This window comes from Molossus molossus, unplaced genomic scaffold (assembly GCF_014108415.1).
Source record: "Molossus molossus isolate mMolMol1 unplaced genomic scaffold, mMolMol1.p scaffold_m16_p_20, whole genome shotgun sequence".
Taxonomy (NCBI): domain Eukaryota; kingdom Metazoa; phylum Chordata; class Mammalia; order Chiroptera; family Molossidae; genus Molossus; species Molossus molossus.
Genome location: NW_023425356.1, coordinates 40798353 through 40824110, shown reverse-complemented (window position 1 = coordinate 40824110; position 25758 = coordinate 40798353). Strand labels below are relative to the sequence as shown.

General features: G+C 46.0%; 1 long non-coding RNA gene across 1 annotated transcript; it reads left to right on the top strand.

The window, feature by feature from the left end:
• Nucleotides 1-1981: 1981 nt before the first annotated feature.
• LOC118636908 lies at nucleotides 1982-7669 on the top strand. The gene is made up of 3 exons (XR_004960843.1): nucleotides 1982-2036; nucleotides 4044-4211; nucleotides 7468-7669. It is a non-coding gene; the product is annotated as an uncharacterized LOC118636908 (long non-coding RNA).
• The last annotated feature ends 18089 nt before the right edge of the window (nucleotides 7670-25758 follow it).

Sequence of the window (25758 nt, the reverse complement as noted above, 5' to 3'; positions counted from 1 at the left end):
CAATGAAAGTGTTTGATAGAGAGCATTTTCGTAATTTTTTTCTAGTTTGAAGATGGTTACTTGTTACTGTTCAAAGTCTTTATCTAGACATGGCTTCTTAAATAAAAACTGAATTACGATTATGTTTTTTAAAATAATGGGAGTTTGCCCTGCCGGTTTGACTCCGTGGTTAGAGCATTGGCCCGTGGACCAATGAGTCGCAGGTTCAATTCTGGCCAAAGGCACCTACCTCAGTTGTGGTTGGGTCCCTGGCCCTGGTTGGGGTCGTGCAAGAAGCAGCCCCTTGATGTGTCCCTTTCATATTGATGTTTCTCTCTCTCTCTCTCTCTCTCTCTCCCCCTCCCACTCTACCTGAACAAAACAGTGGAAAAATGTCCTCAGGTGAGGATAAAAAATAATAATAATGGGAGTTATTTTAGATGGACAGATGGACTCATGCCTTCATCGCCTCATCTTTTACGTCCACAAGCACACTGAATGAAGCGGTCAGCAGCGGGAGGATTGGAGGGTACCTCCTGCTCAGTGGCTAACTGGAACAACTCTATAAATCAGCAATTGTATTTCACTAATGTGCTCGCTGTTGACTCAGGTTATCATGGTCTTAGGGAGGGATTAGTGAGTTTTCAGGAAACCAGGCCCGCATGCCAGGTGGTCAGCTTTTGTTATGAGATAAGCTGGAGAGGGTTCAGAGCTCTGTGGACTTAGTTGGCTGACAAAGGTGGAGAATAAAAAGAGATCTAGCAGGCATTACTAACCTCGGAATAATAGGTGTGCTTATCCATGGGTTTTTAGGAGTAGTAGGTGGTCATGCATCACTTTTAAACTTGCTCACTTTTCAATTATATAAGGGAGGCATTTTGGTTAAATAGATGGTTATATTGTAATATAATTACTCATCCATTATAGCAATTCCAACAGTACTGCTTTGGACATAAAGTATATCAATATTGCTTGTAAGCCGAATGGAATACTGATACAACAATTATTTTCCCACTCGACAGCTTGGGTTTCCCCCCCCCCCTTTTAATTTACACTTTGTGTAAAATCAAAGTCTTTTCCTAAGATGGTATGATTATGCAGATTATGAGGTCTCCCCCGCCCCTCTTTTTTTTTACCAAATAGAAGCACTTGGAACTTGTTAGATGATATCATCAAAGTTAATTAAAAAAATTTTTTTTCTTTATTGATTTTAGAGAGAGAGAAGAAGAGAGAGGGAGAGAGAGAGAGGACATCGATTGGCTTGTCCCTATTGAGGATTGGGCCCACAACCTGGGCATGTGCCCTGACCGGGAATCGAACTGGCGACCTCTTGGTGCACGGGTCGAAGCTCAACCACTGAGCCACACTGGCTGGGCATCAGCAGTTACTTTTTATGAACTTTTCAATAATACAAAATAGATTTGAATTAAAATTATTTTAAGTTTTTAGTTAATATTCATTCTTTGGAACTGGATTCAGCCTGGAGAAATAAAATCTTCACTCTAATAATCTTTCATCTTTCTAATGTAATTGATATATATTTGCTATCTTTAAATCTCCAAGGGGATGGCCATACCTGACCTAGGAAAAGGGACATGGGAATTAGATACCTTGATGGAAGGGTTTAGAGAAGGTGATTATCATTTTATGACAACAGGTGAATAGCTTGCAACCAGAGAATTCATATTCCCTATGATTTTCTAAGAAGTACCACTCATTTAGCACAACTGTCATAGTTTTCCAATCGCACCTATTCTCTTATTAGTTGTTAAGTTGTATTTGGATTTTTATTTTTTTTAAATATGTTTTTATTGATTTTTTTTTTTTTTTTTTAGAGGGAGAGAGGAAGGGAGAGATAGAAACATCGATGTGAGAGAGAAACATAGATCGGCTGCTTCCTGAATACCCCCTATTGGGGATCAAGCCCACAACCCGACCAAAAATCGAACCAGGGCTTCTCAGTTCATGGGGTGACGATCAAGCCACTAAGCCACACCGGCTGGGCTGTATTTGAACTTTTATACCTAAACAAGAGCAGGATTTCAAGTGGCAAGAAGGTAAGTGATGAACACACTTTCTTAGTTAAATGAAAACAAAGACTTTAAAAAAAGAAAATCAAACTAGCTAAGATGATATGAGGTCTGAGGAAACTCTAAGGTCTCAGGTGCAAAGAAAATGTCCATTTTTAAAAGAATTCCCCACACTTCCTTTTAGGCTAAGCTTTTGAGTTAAGAATAAAGGCAAAATGCAATGCAATAGCCTGAAAAAAGAAGTATGTGGAGCCACAGCCTTCAACCTATGTACTAGTTCGGAATTTTAATGAGAAACATGCATTCCCCACTGTGCAGCCTGGGAGGGGAGAGCAGTGGCTGGCATTTCCTTTGCGAGCCTTGGGCTTCAAGGATTCGAAGACCCGGATTCTTCTCCCGGTCCCTCCACCAGTGAGTTTTGTCACCGTGTACAAATCATGTCATTCGCGTGGCCTTGGCTTCCTCTAGGACTGTGTTGACTGTGTCACTGATCTTTGAGGCCATTTCACCCCATTATTGAAAAGTTCTATGATTTTTATGGGTAGTTATTTTCTCATTACTAGTTTTCTGACCATAGCTCCTTTGAGACCTTGTATTTTTGCACTTAAACTAACATGTGGTGTCCTCTCAACCACCTGAACAGATAAAGGTTTATTGCAACTTAATTTTTGATAATCCTGGAAATGGAGAGATTGCATGTTACCAGACCCAAGCTAGATGGTGACCCGAGGCTCCCTAACTTTCAGAAAGTTTTACCACGGATGTATTCTTGTGATGAAGTTTCAGGCCACAAGGTTCAGGTCCTCAGAGAACTCCAGGACCGAACAGGAGCAAGTCACTTCAAACCACCCCCGATCCTGATAAACACCTGACACTTCCAGAAATTCTCACAAACTGGGTCATAGATACAGGCCTTGATCTCATCACCGGTCCAGGAAAAAACAAACGACCCGGGCGCGAAGCAGCCGTGCGGCTCGATCCGACCCGGAGGGCGCTTGCGTTAGGGAAGCTCAAGTGTGAACAGACAATGAGGGTTTCCTTCCGTTCGGGGGACACGCCGGTTTACAGCCATTGACGGGGAAGAGCAAACAAGCCGCCTCGACCTGGGTTGAACTTCCTCGTGGTGAGGACCGGCTGACGGGTTCCCAGCAGCACAGCCGAGGACGCAGCTCAGGAGCCCGTGCAGCCGGCTCGGGAGGCGCACGTGCGCCCGCCCACGTCGCAGGGCCCGAGCGGGAACACGATACGTGCTCCAAGCATCGAATGGCCTCGCTGTCCCCCTGGGCTTCCTCCTCTGTTACATAACATCCCAGCACAGCCCCCACAAGGACCCAAACAGCATTTCCTTAGCTGTGGCTGTACTCACCCCACGGGGGAAATGAGATGAAGGCTAGTGGGTTTTCACTACCCTGTGGTACCTACACAGCCGACGAAAATCACAGTGATTGTTTCCACGTCAATGATCGTTTCCCCAAAAGTATCCAACCTGATTCCCAGCTTCAGGCCCTTTCTCTTCATTGCTTTATGGGATTCAGAAATCTCTTCCTATCCATTCAGGGGGAGCAGGAGGAAGAAAATAGCCGTAGGAAAAGAACATCTATAAACTGGGTAACCAAGAGAGACGTTTAGAAGAGCTGAGAAAAGTACTCCCCGTGGATCAGACTATTAAATCAATGTGAAAAGCAGGACAGTCACGTTCATTAAGTTATGGAACAAATATTTATCGAGTGCTGAGTGTTTGCAGCAGCCTGGAGAGGACCTGGGGTCTAGGGCTTTCTCCCTCCTTTCTGAACGGGTTCAGCCCTCGCCTGCCCTCCCTGGGCCCAACACCCCGCAGGGACCCCTGCCCCTCCCCCTGCTGCTCCCTCTGCAGCCTCCCTGGGCCGGTGTCCTAACTCCACTGGCTTTGCCTCTCAGCTGGCCGACGCTGCTCCTGCCCCTGGACCCATCGCCCTCCACGTTTCCTTAAAGGCGATGACTAGACGAGCTATCCCTGAACCACATTCTCCTAAAACCCTGTTTTCCCCTCTGTAGCATTCTCTCAGGATCCCCTGTACCATGCATTTCGTGGCACCCTGGCTGCTATGGAGGGAACCTCCCCAAATCCCTGTGTTGAAGCCCCACCCCGCAAGGTGATGGTGTTGGCCAAGCCAGTTAGGAAGGTAAAGAGCTTCATGTTCCCGGGCACCGCGCCTCCTTCAGGTAAAGGTCAGCCCCGGCCCCTCAGCGCTCCTGGCGGTCACTCTGACCCTCTTCCTGTTAGGACCTGCTCCCTGTGCTGTCCTTTTCCATTTCCCACATTCCAGCAGTGACTCCCAGGGACCACTGTCAGCTGACCCCTAGATTCTCGGCTCCTTGCTCATCTCAGATTCCTGACATATGGCTCCCTCTTGTGGATGTTGGCTCGGGTTTGCCCCACTGGTCTCCAACCAGCTTGGCTCTGATCCACCCCATTCTTAAGGGGGTAGAGGGGCAGAGAATGGAATTGTAATAAAGTAATGCGCTAGAATAGAATTATGACTAGGGCACCTCAGATGTTAGGAAGGCCTGAGTCTGTCTGGGAGAGTCAGGTTGGGCTCCACAGAACTGTGAATTGTGAAGGAAAAAATGGGACCTTTTCAGGCAGAGAAGAGGAAAAGAGTTAGATCATAGGCACAGTGCGCTGTTGGTAACCAGGTGGACGAAGCTAGGAGAAAGGGAGTAGTATCCTAAACAGAGTTCAAGCCAGGTTTCTGGTGTCAGCAACTGGGTGCCGTGCCCCATATTAAAGAACATTGAGAGTCAGGAATAGGCAGGTATTGCTCTTGGTTTAACATAGATAATGAAAATTACTACTGTAAATTCATATACTTAAATATTTTAAACACATACTTGAATATTTGTAAATATTATTTACCTTCAGATAACTGGTAAAAATAATCTTTTGGCTGTCAGTAAACAAGTTTCTCTAAAATCTTTTATCAGGACACAATTTTTGGCTTGAATATATTCTTTTTTTTTTTTAACCTCACCCGAGGACATTTTTCAATATTTTGTTCAGATAGAATGGGAAGGAGAGAGAGAGAGAGAAACATTGACGTGAAAGGGACACATCAAGTGGTTGCCACCCACATGACCCAACAAGGGCCGGGGACAAACTGCAACCAAGGTACGTGCCCTTAGTGGGAACTGAACCTGGGTCTCCTTGGACCACAGGCCAATGCTCTAATCACTGACCAGGGCTACATTCTTAGAATAATAACCATATTTTTTTTTCTTTATTGATTTTTAGAAAGAGAAAGGAAGAGGGAGATAGAAACATCGATGAGAGAGAACATTGACTGGCCACCTCCTGCACGCCCCCCACTGGGGATCTGGCCCACAACCTGGGCATGTGCCCTGACTGGGAATCGAACTGGCAACCTCTTGGTGCATGGGTCGATGCTCAACACTGAGCCACACCAACCAGGCAATAACCATATTTGGGGTTAATAATAACCATATAATAATAACCCTATTCTTCTGTAACATAGGTTTTTGTATTTGACATTCAATAAGAGTGTGTTCACCTTCTTTGAGGTGCAGTCCTACCATGGTGAAGATCATGATACACTGGTCCTATTTAGTACACTTGTCCTGGAAAATTTGCAACAGCGACCCTGGTTTCTGTCTTGTTATACACTGCGGAGTGTGAGTAGCTCTTGCAAAGTGTATTTGATCTTAGAATTGATGGCACTGAATGTGTTAAGAATATCAGTGGCTGTCAGACTGTGCCATTGTTGGGCAGAATTTTCACGGGAGTTGAAATACTGACACACCTCAAGCACTCAAGGTTAAGTTCAAGGATATGATAATAGGCTAAAGCGAGTTAGTATATATTCCTTGAAAATTGTCTTTATTTGGCGTGACTTTTTCTTGGCAGATAGATGATGTAGTTTTACTTAAATTGAGGTAGGTAGTCTCCCCAGAGGAGAGGAATATCTCAAAAGTAGAGTGTATTATCCATCTTACCTTATTATGAAGTTGATTTTTTTATTGGTACTTAATTTGGAGAGGAAAACTGAAGAGGTTCGGTATGCTAAGCATGAGGTCTCCTCCTGACAATGTCTTGGGACATTGCAATAGACCTTCAGTTTCCCTTCATTCATTGTCATTGCCTGATTGGCATTGTTTTTTTTTTTTTTAAAGAAGCATGGGCTTCCCAAAAGAAATCTTTATAGACAAATTATGAGAGTTTTTTTTTCTTTTCTTTTCTAAGTAGCTGCCACCATACTATATTTGCTTTTATTGGATTTTTTTGAAAAGCCTATTTAGGAAAAAAAAAATGCTTACTTTGAAAAACCTTTGGGGGAACTCACATATGAAAAAATTCTTACTATCACTGTAAAAGATTCCCCAAAATAGCCTCTGATGAATGGCTACAAGCATTTTCTTAGATTTAGAATTCTCACAAACTTGAATTACTTCAATGGGATATATTATAGAATAACCCTTTTGTAACTCAATTGAAATGTAAAAGATCTTTTTCAAATGAATGTTCAAAGAAACAGATGGGTCAAGTACTGAATTTGAAGTTTAAAAAGCTTACACATTGCAATAAAATAAAAAGCAGCATGACTTTGCCTGCTTGGCTTTCACTGCCCTCAAAGTCCTTTCAAACTTTGAAAAGATATCAATTTCCAACTGTTATTGGTTGCTCATTAGATTTATGTTACTCCGTGACACGGTCCATAAAGAAAGGATAAGATGTGAAATAGACCAATCACAAGCCTTGGTGACATGCTCAGCAATCCTGACAATTAAGTAGAAATTCAAGTGAATTAATAAATTGTTAACACCACTGTTGACTTCAGCTATCATGCAGTTTCACAATTTCACAGATGACAAAAAGTAACTTGTACAAGGTTAGTGGCAACGTGGACCCTAGAACCTCACTACTTTCATCGCTCAGGGCAAAATGCTTGCTTTCTTCTTTTCTATTATTGTGCCCCGCCCCCCCCCCCCCATGCTTTCGAAATGAGTACTCAAAATACAGACTGATTCGTTAGTTTTCAAAGGATCATATAATGGAGGGACTTGCAGGATGTGTAAAGGAACCTGGAGTTACCGGTCACATTTATATGGGAAGCTTTTCATTCCAAACCCTGCTAGTTTTTGCTTATGTATGTCATCTCCCAGTCTCTTCATCTCATTTTTATATTATCTAGTTACATAATTAATAGACTTGCTCACTGTGTCATGTGGAAGTTGGTTCGGAGGTTCTTACATTTAGATTGTAGACTTATTGGAGCATATGTTTATACTTACGGCTTTGAAGTCCTTTCTTCCACTAAAAAGGAAATACGTTGCAGAATGGTCTATAGCTCCTGGCAAGAATACTATTTCAACTGCTTTCTGTTTTTGTTTTTTTTTTACCAAGGATCTTTTTTCTTGAGTCTGGTACAAATTATGATTCCTAACACTGGATTTATTTTTATAGAAAGCCCAACTTATCTTAGAAACTACCGTGGACACAGTGAAACCTGAGGTCGGAGGCCGATGCACCGCGGTTCCCAGGAAAGTGCTCTCCCTCCCCAGTTCCCAGCACAGTCCTGTGTGATCCACCGAACACTCTACTGCTGTTGCCGCAGATAATGAAGAGTTGTAGTCAAACAGAGGCGGGACTATCCGGAGGGAAGCCAGAGGTTTCACTCGTAAGTTAACAACGGGATGTATCAACCTTCTTCCATGTTTTCACTCTGGACGGTGTCCAAATTGGCAAGCCCTGGGGAAAGATAATCTTATTCATTAATCCTCAGCCCCTCATTTCCCTTGATCAAGTCAATGTACATCTGAAACTCCTAGAGCTACCTCCAGTGAAGTAAGCACCATGCCGAATATTTTAGGTACATGCTCTTCATAGAAATACATGGTCCATTCAAGGTACAGGACAAAGAGAGGATTCTATAGCAACTATCAAACATCTGCGTTGAGGCTCGTGATGGGGCTTTAAAGCTGAAGGAGTCTCCACCTGGGGCGCTGTTGGCATTTAGAAAGCTCAATCCTTTGTTGTGTGGGAAGCCCCCACGAGGCAAGATGTGTGGTAGCACCCTGACCACCAAGTACCCATTAGCACCCACCAGTCAACAGTGCGACTTTCCCATCTACATATTCAAATGCCCACTAGAGGGCTGGTTCCCTCCCATGTGGAGATGAGATGATGCCCATCCTCTCTCTACTCAAACCTCGCTCTATAAAGAATTTCAGGGGAAAGATCTCAACTTTTTTGTCCTGAGCTCCCTCCCTGAGTGACCTAATGAACGGGGCTCTTCAGGCTGCCCCCGGGTGAGGAAGCTGAGGGTTAGGTCCAACCCACTCCCTTTCCTCCCGCGAACTTGAGGCACAGCAGCGCCTCCCCACAGGCTGTAACGAAGCTGCCGCGGAGCAGTGGTTCCTGAACTCGAGTGTGCCAGCGACCCACTGGGAGTGTTTCGTACAATGTAGATCTAGTGGGTTTGAGCCAGTGCCCAGAACCTGCATTTCACGGAATCACTTCAGACAAATGTATTCTAGTTGCCGCCTGTCCACCTTTTCTTTCTTTTTCTTCCTTCCTTCCTTCCTTCCTTCCTTCCTTCCTTCCTTCCTTCCTTCCTTCCTTCCTTCCTTCCTTCCTTCCTTCCTTCCTTTCTCCTCCTCCTCCTCCTCCTCCTCTTTGGTACGTGCCCCTAGTGGGAACCGAACCCGGGACTCTCTGGTCCACAGGCCAACGCTCCAACCGCTGAGCCCAACTGGCCAGCGCCACCTTTTCTATATATACTCTCTTCGATTTCAACTCCAGGAAAACCCTTACAGACTGACTGGCAGTCAACTGCCTTTAATAACCCCGTGTGGGCAATGGGAAGGTTCTCGGATATGCTGAAGATAGTATTAGAGGAAGAGAAAGCAGTGGTCTTGTCTTAGGTATGTCTTTGGCCAGTGGGTCAGAGCTGAGACTTACCTAAAGGAAGAGGAAATAAACAGCCCGGTTCCCCAGAGTGGCCACAGTTTATGAGACGTCTGTACCTTGACGGGAGAAAAACCGTGTAGGAAGATGTGGGGATGCCCTCGGCACGGTGAACAGCGGGGGAGAGAAATGCAGCAGTAAGAGGAGAACACGGAACGTTGGAATGAGCTTTCCGATGGCAATAAAGAAACGGGAATCAAGGACAGATTTCGAGAAAGAACCTTATGAGGGGTTTTTATTTTAGAGGAGAAAGGGTATTCTTCAACCTATATCAATCTCTCTTTTTTAAAAAAACTTTTTCCTTTATTGATTTTAAAGAGAGAGGAAGGGAGAAGGAGAGAGAGAGAAACATCGATTGGCCGCCTCCTGCATGCCCCCCACTGGGGATCAGGCCCACAACCTGGGCATGTGCCCTGACTGGGAATTGAACCAGTGACCTCCTGGTGCATGGGTCGGCGCTCAACCACTGAGCCACACCGGCTGGGCTCAATCTCTTTCTATTTAATACAAATCTAAGAGAAACCCCTGTGTATCCTGACTAAAGCTCTTCCTATGCTTAGACCTCACAGATTATTGCCTGCATATGAACTGCATTTTTTCCTAATAGTGTGTGTAATTTTAAAAATAACACCCATTTATAGAGCACCATGTGCGAGACACTTTACAACCTATATCTTATCTTGTTTTCAAAGACGGGTATGATTCTTCTCCACTTCAAAGCAAAGCGAAGTGTGGTTCAGGGAGGTTAAAACACGGCTCTGGACAGATTCCCATTCAAATCCCAAATGCGGCTGATTCTGATCCCGTGCTCTTAGCTCTTTGTCTCACTTCCCCTTTAAAACGATACCCTAGCCTGGCTGGTGTGGCTCAGCAGTTAGAGCGTCAGCCCATGGACCGCAGAGTCTCCGGTTCTATTCCAGTCAAGGGCATGTGTCTCGGTTGCGGTTCGGTCCTGGCCCTGGTCTGGGTTGTGCAGGAGGCAGCCAGTCGATGTGTCTCTCTCTCATCGATGTTTCTTCTCTCTCTCTCTCTCTCTCTCTCTCTCTCTCTCTCTCTCTCTCCCTCACACTCTATGTGAAGATAAATGGGAAAATATCTTCAGGTGAGGATTTAAAAATAAATAAAAATGAAATGACACCCTAATATTTGCTCAGGTTGAACGTGTTCCCACATCTTCACAGGTAGAAACTGGGCGGTGCTTCTCCAGGGGAGGCCCCCAGCTCGGCAGAATCAGCGCTGCTTGGCAACCTGTTAGAAATGCAGGTTCTCTGTCCCTGTCTCAGGCTTGCTGGCCCAGAAGCTGGGGTGGCAGTGGCCTGGGCCCAGCCATTGCATCTCCCAAACCCTCCTGTGATTCCCACGCACACGGTTGGAGACCGGCCGCCTCCGGGCTTGAGAATCGAGTGGCCCTGTTGCCCTCTGAGCTGGTCACGACGGGCGTCATCCAGGGGCCAGCCCTTCAGAGGGCCCCCACCCTCTCAGGCCGCAGCGACCCAGCCCGTGGGTGACCCGAACGTCCTCTGCAGGTTTTGTGTGGGTGACCATGCGGTCACCTCCGGGTGCACTGGTTAGGGACACGGGGAGCATCCTGGTTTAACCTGGCTGTTGTGGTGGAGGCCAAAGGTCCCCGTGCTTTGGGGTGATCGTTTTCGTGTTTCTCCACGTCTGCTTTCGTCCGGAACAGGAGGTTCTGAACGACCGGGGAGCCGGCTCCGGGGGTTTCCGGACTCCCTGTGACCCGAAGCAGCGGAGGGGACAGATCTTCCTTGCTTCACTTCCCGTTCCAGCTCCGAGTCAAGGTGCGCAGGATGCCAGGTCCCCGGGGTGCAGGTCGGCATCCCCAACTTCGCTGCTTACACAGATAAACAGGTGGACGCAGCAGGTGACTGCGGCGCAGAGATAAGGCGCAGAGATAAGGCAGCCCTGGGGATGAGGGCAGCCCCCCCGCTGGGGCCCACAGCCCTGAGTGCAGGTGATGAAAACCTGCACTAAACTGCGCATTGAAGGTCTCAGAACCTGAGGAGGAGGGAAACTGTCCACAAATCAGTTCTTTCTTGACAACAAAACATAGCAGGCGAGCTGGAAGGCGTCCTGCCCAGGAATCCCAGCTCTGGTTCAGCCTGGTCCGTTTAATTAACGTCCGGCATATGGAAGTAGGGAAAAACACATAAGAGATCGTATCGTATTTTCTATTGATCATCCAGCTTAGCTTTTCTCTTTCCATTGCTTTTTGTTTGTTTCTATAGAGAAGAATGGTTATCCACCCTACAAGAAACCAAAGAAAATCTAGATTATTTTTAAAGGAAACTTTAAGATTTGTTTTAAGGGAAACGTCTAGATGAGTAAGCCTGCAGGATAATTTGTGACTCAAACAAGTCCACGTGGTGTGTAATTGGGGAAACTGATCAAACCCACTCATCTAAGAGGGAGGTGAGGGGTTTCTGCTGTCTTAGGGCCCTGCTGGGACTCCACTAGTTGGACAAGTGGAATAAATGTTCAGGGGTATTTTCATCAGACTCACGGTTTAGAATCCTCAGAACCACTAGTCTAGCATTGCTGTCGGTCAGGTTAAAGGGAATTAGTTATTTAATACCAGCCGCAAAATATCTGGACTAAAATAATTACAACTAGCCTTTGTTAAATATATTGATGATCAAATAATGCAATAATAATCTTCCTCCTTTAGATCTTAAGCTTGAAAATTCTCATATGATCAGTGTCTCCCCTTTGCTGCCTCCCCTTTGTTGCCTAGCAACGTGCCGCTGGTCCTGAAATACTTGCATGTCCTATGTTGCTAATCTACCTAAAAGAACACGGATACATAAGCCCTGCATTCTCCTCTAGCTTAAAATAAGTTCGTTTCTGACACAACCCGAGAATAGGTACAACTCGAATCTTTCATCGACAGTTCTAGATTCTAAGTTGAGTTCGGCTACGAAACGAATCTTTGCTGTAGATCTCCACCTTGTGGTTAGATGTTTAAAAGGTAAATTCCTTTGGATTTTATTGTCCTGGTCTTTAGGTTGTTTTGAAAAGGAGGTCAGGGTGGAAATTGTCCGAAAATACCTTAGTGGAGGTGACATTGTCTGAGAACAGGTATTTAGAAATACCTGATGCCTGAGAACAGCTGATGTCTGAGAACAGAAACGTATCGTTCGGATCTGGCTGACTTCAGCATGAATTTTCTCTCTGAGGCCCTCGTTTGCCACACTTCATTCAACTACTTGAGAAATGAGTTTCGGGTTTCTTAAGGACCGAAGAGACTTTGAGAGGCCCCCTTGGAGTGGGTGCTGGTGGAGAAGGAACCAGTAAGAGGAATCTCCTCAGCACTCTGCCCACGCCTTCAGTGAACTCCAGTGGGGGAAGCCACAGACCCGCAGAGCTCACAACCTCAGACCCTGGTGAGGACTGTGAGCCCGTCTTCAGCAGGTGCTCACCTTTGTCCCTGCAAGCAGGCAGGTGACAAGGAGAACGTCCTGTGACTCGATTTCCTGTTTCCTCTGGACAATACAGACAAGCCGTGTGGCACCCACAGGGGTGGACGGTGGCCCTCTGTGAGCCTCAAGGCCGCGTCATGCCAGCGCTGAGTCCCGGCGGTGGCCCGATGAGCTGGGGTCGGGACAGAGCTCATCGGGTTTACCTGAGACTGCATGTATCTGTTTACTTAACAAAACCCAATATTTTGTTCTCCTCACTTGTTTACGCATCATCCTTGACTCTTGCCTTTTCCCCCCACACTCCAACAGCAAATGGTGATTTGGGTATATTAAAAACACCCAAATCTGACAACTTTTGGTCACTTCCATTGTTCATAGCTACCAGGTCCTATTAGGATATAAACCAGATTCCCGTCACTCCTCTGCTTAAAAACCTCCCAGGACCCCCCTCTTCCTCAGAGAAAAGCCCAAGTCCTCCAGGGGCCTTCAAGACTCGCTCTCCCGGCCCATGTCACCTCTGCAACCCGTGTCCCCTCACTACCTCTGCCCTCCGGCTGCAGCCACACCGCTGTCCTCCTGGTGCTATCTCTGCCCGGGGTGCTGGCCTCCCCGACACCCCGGCGTGTCTTCCTGCTTGTCAGGGGGACTAAAAATGCTTGTTTCTTTCCTGGCCGCCCTGTTCAAAGCTGCAACCCCCCCCCCCAGTCTCACTCTGCTGCTTTGTTTCCCGTCTCCCCCCTCAGCCCACGTTCTCGATGTTGTACCTTTCCATCGGAGGCACGCTAGGCCCCCTCTCTGCGGTTTCGCTTCTTGTGGTTTCCGTTACCCGTGGTCAGTCGCAGTCCAAAAATGTTCAACGGAAAGTTCCTGAAGTCAACAAGTCATAAGATTTACATTGTGCTCTGTTCTGAGTGTCGTGATGAAATCGTGTGCCGCTCTGCCCTGTCACACCTGGGACGTGACTCATCCCTTTGTCCAGGGTGTCCGGGCTGTGTGTGCTACTGACCCGTGAGACACCCAGTAGCCCTCGATGAGCAGATCAGTCGGGACACACACACACACACACACACACACACAGGAGAGAGACCACATTCACATAACTTTTATTACAGTGTAGTGTTATAATTGTTCTCTTTTATTAGTAGTTATTCTTATTAATCTCTTATTGTGCCTAATTTATGAATTAAGCTTTATTATAAGCATGTAGGTGTAGGAGAAAACAGAGTACATAGGGTTGGTACTATCTGAGGATTCAGGCACCCACTGGGTCTTGGGGTTGTACCCCTGTGAATGGGGTGGGGGCTGGAGTACCCATCTTCAGGAGGATGCAAGCTCGTTTTGTCCTCTTGTATTCCTGGTGCTCGTGACAGTGCCTGGACCAAGGTGGGCCCTGTAAATATTTGCTGAAAGAACGAATAATAGCCATTAGTCTTGTTTTTGTTGTTAATCCTCGGTGGGGGGGGGGGGCACCCAGCTCCCCTGCCTGGTGGCAGAGTCGTGGTTTGTAGCACTGATTTCAGACGTTCAGGCGCAGGGGAATCTCCTGCCGGTCTTGATAAAAAGCAGACTCCGATCTGGAAGGTTGAGGCTGGGGCCTGAGACTCTGCATTGCTGATAACTCGCAGGTGGTGCTGGTCCTGCCTGTCAGAGGGTCGCGCTTGAGTCGCAAAGGCTAGGGGAGTCCTCGGCTCCTGTCTGACGCTGGCAGCCTCTGTTGCTGTGGTGGTCCCTGCACAGGGACTATTGGTAGATTCTAGGGGGCACAGTTTAGCTTCATTGGCTCTTCACTGATACCAGGAATAAAAATCTAAATGTTTCTCCGGGGGGGGGGGGCGTGGAGCTCCCCGGGCTCCTGCCCGCTGCTGGTCTCTGGACACCGCCCTGTGGAGCTAGGAAACGAGAAGGTGATAGTACATATCCTCGAAGGGCCCGGAGATCTGAGACGATGCAGGACTGCCCCCACCGCCTCCTGGACACATCACAGGGCAGTCCCAGCAGGCCTCGCGATGTGGCAACAGATGGTAAGCAGCCCTCCCTTCTTCCCCGGTTTGGGGAGGGGACTGCAAAGGTAAACGTGCCACAAGCCTCTTCTCTGCGCATGTGCCACCTCCACCCCGAGAATGGTCTCCCCAGGCTTGGCTCCTGTGCAGGCGAATGTGCACTGTGGGTCCGCATCTGGCCAGGAAAGACGCCCCCCTCTGCGGCACCCACCCTCCTGGAGGGACGTTCCCAGTGCTTCCCTCACTTGCCTCTGGAAGGAAACCCCTTCTCTAGCTCCCCCCTGGCGGGCGAGGGAATAGCCCCCTTTCCACAGACTCTTGATCCTCAAAACCATGGACGACAAGCTCTGAGTCAGCCTCCTCCTGCTAGGACCTGGTGGTGCCCCCATCCTGCGAACTTTGCCTGCATTTTTGACTCCTCCCTTTCTCCTTGCTTCTCTCTGGCTTCAGCCTGGACTATAAACTTCAGAGAATGGTGGAGTCGCCTTCCCAAGCACGGAGCCGTGATGGCAGGGGAGTGATGGTCCATCCTCCTCGGTCCCGGCCCCAAGAACGAAGCAACAGCTCAGCATCCTTCCGTCACACGCTGGTCTTTCCTCTTCTCTCTCCATATCAGAGACGGGCCCCTGCCCTTGTTTCTCCAACCAGCCTCAGCTGACCAAATGCCGCCACCTGCCCAGGATCTAATCCCACCTCGACCACCGCCACCTGCGTTCATCACGTCCGCATCTCCGCCAGCCTGACTCCCATCTGTGGTCTCATCCCCAGGATTCGCACGGGTCAAGGCCGGTTACGTCCCGTTCTGACACCCTCAGTCCGCTTCCTCTATCCAAGTCTAAAACATAGTCTAGACTTTACATCGACTCCCAGGGCCATGCACGCCCCTGCCCACCCTGTATTTCTTCAGGGTCTCCACGGCACCCCATCAACAGAAGGCTCTGCACGTGGGGGAAGTTGAATAGATGAATTTAAACGCTGTGATGGGTTTTGGCGGTGGCAGAGCTGATGCCAAATGTTGGCAGTGCCAGGAATTTGAGATGTGGGACATGAAGGGCCTTCACCCTGTACTTTAAATCTTTTAGGGGTTTAAGACTTAAACACTATTGTGGGATGTACCATATCCTGGTACAGTTGATTATTTTTTAATTGTTTTTTCTTTATTGATTTTAGAGAGAGAGGAAGGGAGAAGGAGAGAGAGGTAGAAATGTCGGTGAGAGAGAACATCGATTGGCCGCCTCCTGCATGCCCCCCACTGGGGATGGGCCCACAACCTGGGCATGTGCCCTGACCGGGAATAGAACCGGTGACCTCTGGGTGCGTGGGTCGACGCTCAACCGCTGAGCCACACCAGCAGGACTAGCCTGGTACAGCTGAATGAATAAACTGAAACAACCCAGGCCTCTGTCCTCTCCTCCTCCCCCGCCCTTTCCCAAGGATGAGTCAGCGGATACAGCTGGTGATGGGAGGAAGGCAGGGTGGACATGAAGATGAGAGGCTCCAGAGTTTTAGGATTTCAAAAGTACTTTGTATTGATTTTTAGAGAGAGAGGAAAGAGAGGGAGGGGGAGAGAGAAACATGCTTCCTACCGGTGGTCACGCCTACAACGGGGCATGTGCCCTGACCTGGATCCAACCAGCAACATCTTCGGTGCATGGGATGATGCCCTACCACCGGGACAGACCGGCCGGGGCGAGGCTCCAGAACCTTACAAAATCCTGTCAATGAGAGAAAGAGCACAGGCTTTCGGTAAAAAATGCTCACGGCCCTGTCGTTTGAAACCTCTGTAATGGTGGGCAAATCACTGAACCTCCTCGGTCCTGTTTCCTCATCTGATACATGGGGAACATGATGCTGTCTTTTGTGGTTGTTAAAGCATGTGTGTAAATATTAAATGCTCATGTACTTGATAGTGTCACCCACAGTGAGTGCTCAATAAGAAGCAAGTCTCTGATAAATTGTCATATTGTTACTTTTACCCCTGTTTTTATGCAGAAGATTTATTTTCTCCTCAATATCCAAGTGTCCTTTGGACACAATGCATTGAAGAGAGACTTTTCTCCTTAAAACAGTAATAAAGTTTTTTTTTTTATTTTTTTGGTACATACTCCTAGCGGGAACTGAACCCGGGACTCTCTGGTCCACAGGCCAACGCTCCAACCGCTGAGCCAAACCGGCCAGGGCAGTAATAAGTTTTTTAATAGCTGGAGTTAGGCTTTGGAGAGTGATACATTGCTGGTATGCTGTTGAATGAAAATAGCTATAAGCTGAAATGTTACCAGTGTTAAGCTTAAAATTATTTATCGCTTTGGACAACGGTCACAACACACTTAAAAATTAATTTATAAAATTTGGCAACCCTTCGATAAAGTACAGTTCATGTTTTTTGAGTTCTTTGGCTTGATGCTTAAACTTCTAAAAAATTGAAGCTCAACTTGACTTCTAAAAACCCACACTGTCCATATTTTTCAGGGCCTGTAAACAATAATGCACCATTGGAATGAATATGAATACTGACGTTATAAAAACATTTTATATTTCAGCTGGAGAGACTTTCCAGTTTGCTAAGGAACTTCCTTCAACTATAGTTCAATCCCAATCCTCTCGAATTATCATCCTGTCTTATGATCGATGTAAACATTTGGACTCTTTTAATAAAATAAAAAGCCTCAGCCAGCTATGTAGTGTTTTCAACAATATATTTGTAAAAGGTTACAAGTATATTACTACTCTTCACACACTTACGAGATAATTAGTGGAAAATCCGAAAGTTAATTTCAGTCGGAGAGAGGCTAGCTTGCAGGAACCGGTGAGTTGAGCCGAGGGGGAGGAGCGCACACGGCCTGGAAGAGAGATGCAATAATTATGCAAAATGCCTCCCTCGGCCCAAGTCTTACCATTCCCTGGCTGCAGAGTAAGAGCCACGGCTGCTCCCTGCGTGCAACTACACACTGGTTACTTTTTCAGATGTTTTAAATCCACGTGGCCATTGACCTTCAAAATAGATGCTCTAAGTGGCATCTCTGTCCTTATTTTGCAGATAAGGACCCTGCGGCTTTACAAGTTTCAGTGACTTGCCCAGAGTCACACAGCTCGTGAGCAGCAGAGCCAAGACACCTGTCCTCAAATCCGCCCGCTGTGCCAATACATGGAAAATACAGGCTTGAGCTAGCTACCCTTGCAACTCGCTAAATATCTTTGAGTTGGGTGGATAAGGAAAATTAATGCTGGAAGAGATATCCGGTCTGAGTCTTCATTTTGTAGAAGCACAGTGACAGGTCCCAAACCAGGCACTAGTGACTGGCCAGAGCTCTGATTGGACCCCAACACTGGCTTCTTCGCTGTTCATTCCCACTCTGCTTCCTTAGACTAAATAAGTTGGCGGCACGAGTAGAACCATCACAGGAGGTGGCCCTTTCTCCCCCAGTCATTTAGACGGAGGATATGACGTTCTGTGGCATTTCCTTCCCTCACATTGCCTTAGCCATACCTTATTTTATGTAACGTGTCCTCTTGAAAGTTGCCTGTAAGTCATGGACTGGGACTGGATGGAGGTTTAGAAAGCAGTCTAGCCCTGGCCGGTTTGGCTCAGCGGTTAAAGCGTTGGCCTGTGGTCCGGAGAGACTCGGGTTCGGTTCCCGCTAAGGGCATGTACCTCGGTTGCAGTTTGTCCCCGGCCCTGGTTGGTCGTGCGGGTGGCAGCCACTCGATGTGTCCCTTTCACATCGATGTTTCTCTCTCTCTCTCTCTCCCTCCTGCTCTATCTGAACAAAGAATGAAAAAGTGTCCTCGGGTGAGGATAGGAAAAAAAAAGAAAAAAAAAGAAAGCAGTCTACCCACTGTTTCATTCTTGGGGAAGGAAGTCCTATCCACGCGAGATGACTAGGTTTCTCAGGTCTCACATCCAGAAGTGCCAAAGCCCTGCTCCTTCTACCATACTGCTGGTGGGGGGGTGGGGCTCCTAAAAGGTCTTATTATGAATGATTTTGTTCAATGGAAAATCCTTCTCTGAAGACAATAATTTTCCCATTTCTATCTTTTCTCATTTTCTATTCTGAACTTGCTGAATTCATCTTATACCTCAACTTTTCGTCCACGGAAGCAAGGCTCAGTAGACTGGGAATTAGCCACAAAATTTCCAATTCAAATCTGAATTGTCCACACCTTCCCCGCCCCACCCCCCAATCCTGGAGCATGCAAGCCTCTGATCATTCACCTGGCTGGAAGTCGGCATGAATGGAGCGGAAACTGGCTCTGAGTGTTGCCAGATGGTTTCTGTGACGAGCGCTACATATTAACAAGGTGCAAAGCAGCTTAAAGCAACACGCCCTCCTTCAGAGCGCACTTTGCTTTTTCCTCCCCCGTTGGCAGGCCCACTGGAATGAAACCGTGCTTCACATGTGTGACGCTAGCCAGACATTGTTAGCATGTGGTAACATGAGCCTTATCTCTCAGATCATTAATAAAGACTGGAATAAGCAAAGAAAGGGAAGCCAATAGCAATTGTTACAGCGATTCTGAACCCATTGCGAATCCAGTTGTAGGGGAGACCTTAGAACGCCTGCCAACGGATCGGCCGCAGCAAGTAACAGCTGGGCCTAATTATGCCCATGGCCCGCGCACAAGAATGCCCAGCTATAAGGAAACACAGAAAACCTCCGCACTGATTCAACAGATAATTTAGAAAGTGATCATTCACATTGCCAAATAATTTTTCATTTAAATATCATGATAATTATTTCCTTTGGAGCTGTCTCGGGGCTCCTCACATATACTTTTTAGAAAACTAAGACCAACGCTCACATGCAGATATGAAATGAACACATGTCAAACATTTTATTCACTCATGTATTAATGAGGGAATTGGGAGATGTTAGGACTGGTTCAGAGAACACTCGAAGACTTAGATACTTACAGGCAATTTAATAAGGAAAAAAAAAATTAGGATAAGATTGCTGGACCAGATACATAAACCTGGTTAAATCCTACAGGGAAAGAACCATAATCTGTGGGATTATCTTTCCCACCAATTAGCCATTGTTTACATCTCCACTGGACGAAATCTGTAAGTTTCTTGGTAACATCACTAAGTCTGGAGCCTTTAATCAGCAGTAAATAGTAAATTAAACAGTGACATTCCCTAGATAATCCTTGGATGGACCTCAGCCCTTAGGATTCTGATAGGACTTGCCATCTACTTTTTTTTTTTCCTTTTTACAATTTTGAATACTTTCCCTTAACAACACACTTAAACCAAATCCTCAATTGTTGGGCTCCAAGGATTGTGCTTTATATAGGTTACTCTATACTCTGCCACATCTTACCGTATCGTTATGGGGTAAGGATATTAACATTTTGCACATTTAATTTTATTTTATTATTTTATTATTTTTTTATCCTCACCCAAGGACATTTTTCCATTTTTTGTACAGATAGAGTGGGAGGGAGAGAGAGGAAGAGACAGAGAGAGAGAAACATCGATGTGAAAGGGACACATCAAGTGGCTGCCACCGCACGACCAACCAGGGCCGGGGACAAACTGCAACCGAAGTACGTGCCCTTAGCGGGAACCGAACCCGGGTCTCTCCGGACCTCAGGCCGATGCTCTAACCGCTGAGCCAAACTGGCCAGGGCTGCACATTTAATTTTAAGCACAAATATTGACTCTCAATACTTGTCTCGGTATGAAACCTGGAGCTGATATTTGGTGGAGATTTACTGATTGACAGTCGCTGAGCAAGGGTCTTGCCCTTGTTGCCTTATTTAATCATCCTAATAACTCCATGAGGGGGGCTAAAAAATACCCTCGGTCCTGGCCAGGTGGCTCAGTTAGTTGGAGCGTTGTCCCGTACACCAAAAGGTTTCGGGTTCAATCCCTGTTGGGGCACTTACGGGAGGCAGCCAGTAGATGTTTTTCTCTCACATTGATGTTTCTCTCTCTCTCTCTCTCCCTCCCCCTTCCTCTTTCTCCAAGATTAATAAAACATATCCTCAGTTGAGGATTTAAAAAAAGCACCCTCAGTTTACAGTTGAAGTCCAAACACAATGATATTTAACAAAATCACAGTTTGTTCTAAAATAAGAATCTCCAAGTGTCTTGTTCCATAGTGTATCTATAACATAATCTCTTTCCTTCCCAGAGTTTGGAATTGGAGAGAGACTGTGTAAATGTAACAGCATATTGACATTTATAAAACTGCAAATATTGAACAGAAACATAGATTAAATCATGTACTGTTAGCAGCTTTCCCAAAGCACTGAGGCGTTTCATAGAGAAACGGTATCATCCGTCCCTTCTCACTGTGGGAAGGTCATCAGCTTTGTTCAGTGGGTGCTGAGACAAGTGCAGGAATTTAGACTTTCTGGCTCCTGGCCCCACAGGTTAGAAAGTGGAATTATATTCTCTGAGTTTCTTATTCTTTCTTCCTTCTTTTCTTTTCTCTCTCTCTCTCTCTCTCTCTCTCTCTCTCTCTCTCTCTCTCTCCCTTCCTTCCTTCCTTCCTTCCTTCCTTCCTTCCTCCCTCCCTCCCTCCCTCCCTCCCTCCCTCCCTCCCTCCCTTCCTCCCTTCCTCCCTTCCTCCCTTCCTCCCTTCTTCTTCTCATAATCTCTATGTATAATATTTCTTGGCAGGACACACAACTTGAGAAGCACAGATATGTCATAATATTCAAATTTCATGTTCTATGAGGTTGGTTGCAGTGGCTCTCCTGGTTTCATGAAGAGGGTACCTAGAACTCGCCTCCACTGTCAGAGTGCCGATAGCACCCTCTTTGTAGCCACTGGCCAGAGCTGTCCTTGTGGTCTCTGCCGGGGGCGCAGTGAGTTATAGGAAGTTAAGTTAAGGATCCTAGTCGTGCTTATTGGAAGTTAAGGTTCTTTATTTCCTTTTCGGGTGGTGGGCTCATTGGATCTTGCTACATTATTAAAAACACACAAGCAAACAAACATAAAACTTAAGAACATTAAGAATACTTGCGGGCCCTGGCCGGTTTGGCTCAGCGGTTAGAGCATCGGCCTGCGGTCCAGAGAGACCCGGGTTCGGTTCCCGCTAAGGGCATGTACCTCGGTTGCAGTTTGTCCCCGGCCCTGGTCGGTTGTGTGGGTGGCAGCCACTCGATGTGTCCCTTTCACATCGATGTTTCTCTCTCTCTGTTCCTCTCTCTCCCTCCCACTCTACCTGAACAAAAAATGGAAAAATGTCCTCGGGTGAGGATGATTAAAAGAAAAAAAAAAAAGAATACTTGCGGATCCGTGATGGGAATGTGTCTTAAACCAAGTATTATGATTATTATCCTTTGATACCCTTGCGGCCCTATAAATGAACACACACACACACACACACACACACACACACGAAGGTTACTCCTCACTTCCCTCAACTTGGATGCCCCAGCTTTCTTAGACATGCCTCCTCTGCCAGGCCTGCGAAGTCTCTCAACATCTCGTCATGCTTTCCCCAGTGCCCTGCAGTTAGGGAGCATTTCTCATAAAGTGTCACCTGGGAGGGGAGAGGTGGATTCTGCCCAACACCGACTGCGGTGGGCGGGGCAGATTTCTATGGACACTAACTTTTGCATTAACTCATTAGTAGCCCTCTCACATCATTGGCTCAGACTGAGCTGGGGTCATCTGCAACCTTTACACCGTTCTATCATTTCATACCACACCATATTAGTCACACCACTGAGTCCAGATTCTCTCATGTTAAATTTTAAACTTGTTTTCATGAATCTAAAGATAGTCATTTCCATTTGTTAAAAATTGTAAATAGATGCCTTTTGGTCCCTTTTTAGGATATTTGAGATGAGGTAGAATCCCTGTCCGGTTATATGGTGTATTAACTGTCCTCACCAGTTTTTTTTAATAGTCATGAATCTGATTAGAATGCCGATTATGTTTTTATCCAAGTTGATCAGAAGGGGGCCAAGAATAGAATCCTGGCAAGTTTAGCCTGGCATGATTTGTTTTTAGTAAGTCCAGGCTCTCTTTCTTTCTAAGAGGTCACAGTTCATCACGTAACATTATAGACGGGTTCTGCACCTTGAAGCACAGAGACGTATAACAAAACCAGTTACCACCGGTCAACTGATACTCACAAGAGTTGAGTTCCTATAACATCTCATCAATGTTAGAAGGAAAACAACAGTGAATGAAATGACCTTATTTGAAGACCTGCTGTATTTCTCATTTCACGTAAAAGTAGATGTTGTATATGCCAGTCAGTGGTTTTCAGAATCTATTTAAAGTGATGATGTTCATGTATTCATTCATTCATTCATTCATTCATTCATTCATTCCTGTATGTTACAGACCCTGCACTGTGCTGGCAATAGAAAAGTAAATAAGCCCTGGCCAGTTTGGCTCAGTGGTTAGAGTGTTGGCCTGCGGTCCAGAGAAAAGTAAGTAAGATGTAGCTTTAACTTTAGAGATGTTGTACTCCTCTTTCTCCTGTTCCCCGCTCCCTTGACGAGCAGGGCTTTGCCTGTCTTTGGTCTTCTGGCACACCTCCATCGCTTCCCGAGAAGTGCTGACAGTGGGATCAGATTTATGAACGCGATATTGAGAAGACAAGGAGAGGATGAGAGCGCAGGAAATTGCACCTTACGCAGGCAAGTCTTTGTGGAGGAGATGGAATTTCAGGAAGTCTTAAACACTGGATGAATTTTGTTTAAATCTTGGCTGAATTTTGTTAGATTGGTCAGATTGTGCTATGCAGGAATATAGTAGAACTCAGAACTATTTCTTAATGTATCCTGAGCCACAATGTACATGTGAAAAATGTTGCTGCTGTTGGTACAAACCTTAGAATGTGAGAGCTAGCATGCATCTCACTCTCAAACTAGTTTTCTTTTTAAAAAATGAACCCTATTCAATTTCTCACTGAAAGTTTTATTTTGATAATCTGGTGCTCTATGTGTTCATAGAAAACTCTTAGTAAACAAAATACAGAAATGACCCCTGAATGTATAGTCTTTATTTTGATATTCTGTATGCACACATAATACTAGGCTAAAAAAATGATTCTGGCCCGGCCGGTGTGGCTCAGTGGATTGAGCATCGTTCCATGGACTGAGAGGTCCTGGTTCAATTCCTGGTCAGGGCACATGCCCGGGTTGTGGGCTCGATCCCCAGTAGGGGGCGTGCAGGAGGCAGCTGATCCATGTGTCTCTCTCACATCGATGTTTTAATCTCTCTCTCCAAAAAAATCAATAAGAACATTTTAAAAATGCTTCTGAAAACAGTGCCTCAGGCATTGAGAAAACATTTACAAATTTTATTGTAGAACCAACTTTTTCTTCAAAGTACTTACTTTTAACTCCCTCCTTGTACTTCATGACTGTGCGCATAAATCTACGGGGATAAGAAACTGAGATGTTACTGGAAGTGAGGTGGGGACCTTCCCCCAAACTAAGTGCGAGAACTGTCACTTCATACTGACACGGGCCTCGCTTGAGCGCTCAGTTCTTCTTTTCAACCAAAGTTTGCCCATTATATTGTGTGGGTGCATTTGGCTGCTGTTCCCTCGTTCCTCCCTCTCCCTTCCCCTCATGGTTTCTTTCTTCTTTCTGAGCGGAAGGAGGAGAAAAACATCAAGCTTTTCTTGGTTCCTTGCTTTAGTCCTGTCCCTTCTCTTCTCGGAGACCCTAGGATTAGCCTAATTGAAGGCGGTGAGAACTGGGTTTGGGATGACTTTAGCGACAGAGTTTTTCTCAGGGCTTCTTGAAACCCGTCAGTCACTGGGAGGTTTTTAAGAGAAAAGAAACAGAAGAAACACAGAGAAGCTGGAAATGGTGAGGCTGTAGAAATGGTCGCCACACATTCAAGGATGTTTCTGCAGTTGTGATGCACGTCAGTCCTGGACGGGCGTCTCTGTCCCCCAGAGAAGATCCACTCTTAATGTTATCTTTGTTCCTGTTTTTAGGAAGGAAGAGGGTGAGGGGAGATGGGGAGCAGAGGCCAAGGCCGAGAGGAATGTTGGAGAAAGAGGGGAAAAGGATAAAAGTGCGGGGAGGGTGCCTTGGATAATTAGAAGGAGTCAGTGGAGAGGAACTTAATGAGATTTCTCATTAAATCCTGAGCTTGAAGGCAATTTTGGGAGTACCGTTGATGGCTTTGGCCAATACCATGTCACGTGTGGGTGTTGGGCACAGTGAGGAAAATTCGGAACTTCTGTGATTCTTTCTGTTACGTGATTGAGAAGAAAGATGAACGAGGACTTGGAACTTGCTGCCCCACTTGGCCACTGAGAATATAGGGAAAGCAGTGAATATTGGCAGATTCTAATCTATTCATTTATAAATTATTACTTATTAAAATGAGGTCTGTATTTTCTCTTTGGACACAGCGTATACTTATAAACTTGGAAGATGACCTCTGCCTTCCACAGAGCCTCTTCCAGAAGTTGTGACGTACTCTTACTGTTAGTGTGTTGACTCAGGTAGAACTGTGATAGGGGAGTTTCTATTTTATAACCTACTCTTTTCAAGTGTTTTCTATTCATCTATTGCCTGTTAACAAATACACGACCTGTACTTAGCTTTCCTTTCCCATGTTTTATTACTACTCTATTTAGTCTTTAACTTACCCCTGAAGTTTCCCACTGTTGACTGAGCTTTTTAAGATAAGAAACCATTATTACTTTTTTTTCCCCCGCTGAAAATGAACATACAGGGCTGTGGTAGTCACAGCCAATCTTCTTCACCAGTTTCTGAATATGGATCTTTTTGAGACTATGTTGAACGTATAAGCCTTGTCTGCCGAAAAAATGTACATACCCAGTTTTGCATACAATGTCAGAGGGATGAAATTCCCTTAAAGGTACAGGGATCCATCCCCGCTGGATTTATTTGGGATGTGGACCCGCAAGGGTAAGAATGAATCACATTATTAAGATCTAGACACGGAGATAGATCCGGTGCAGGAACAGAGGCAGAACAGGTGTTGCACATCTTTGTACAGAATATTTCTTGACGGTGTGGGAGCTCCTTTAATTAAACTATGATGAGAACAGCTGGCCACCAGCTCACACTGGCAACACAACAAGAATGTCAATAAATGCATCACAGAAGAAAACTCACAGGCGCAGCTGTTTCTAATGGAGACTCGGAGTCTGTAACCCTACAGACAAGGGCTTCAACTTTTCCATTCTACTTACACTTTCTGTAGCATCTCTAATGTTCAAAATAAACTGAGAACTTCCCCAGAGCTGTTTAAAAAAATACCACCGAGGGCATTTAGGCTTTGTTAAAATGCTGGCAAAGTAGTTAGTTCCAAAACACTCACCACATGTCTCGTGGTGAGTCACTGAGAAAACAAAAAAGTAGAATGAGCTCCAAGACCATGAGTTGGTTAT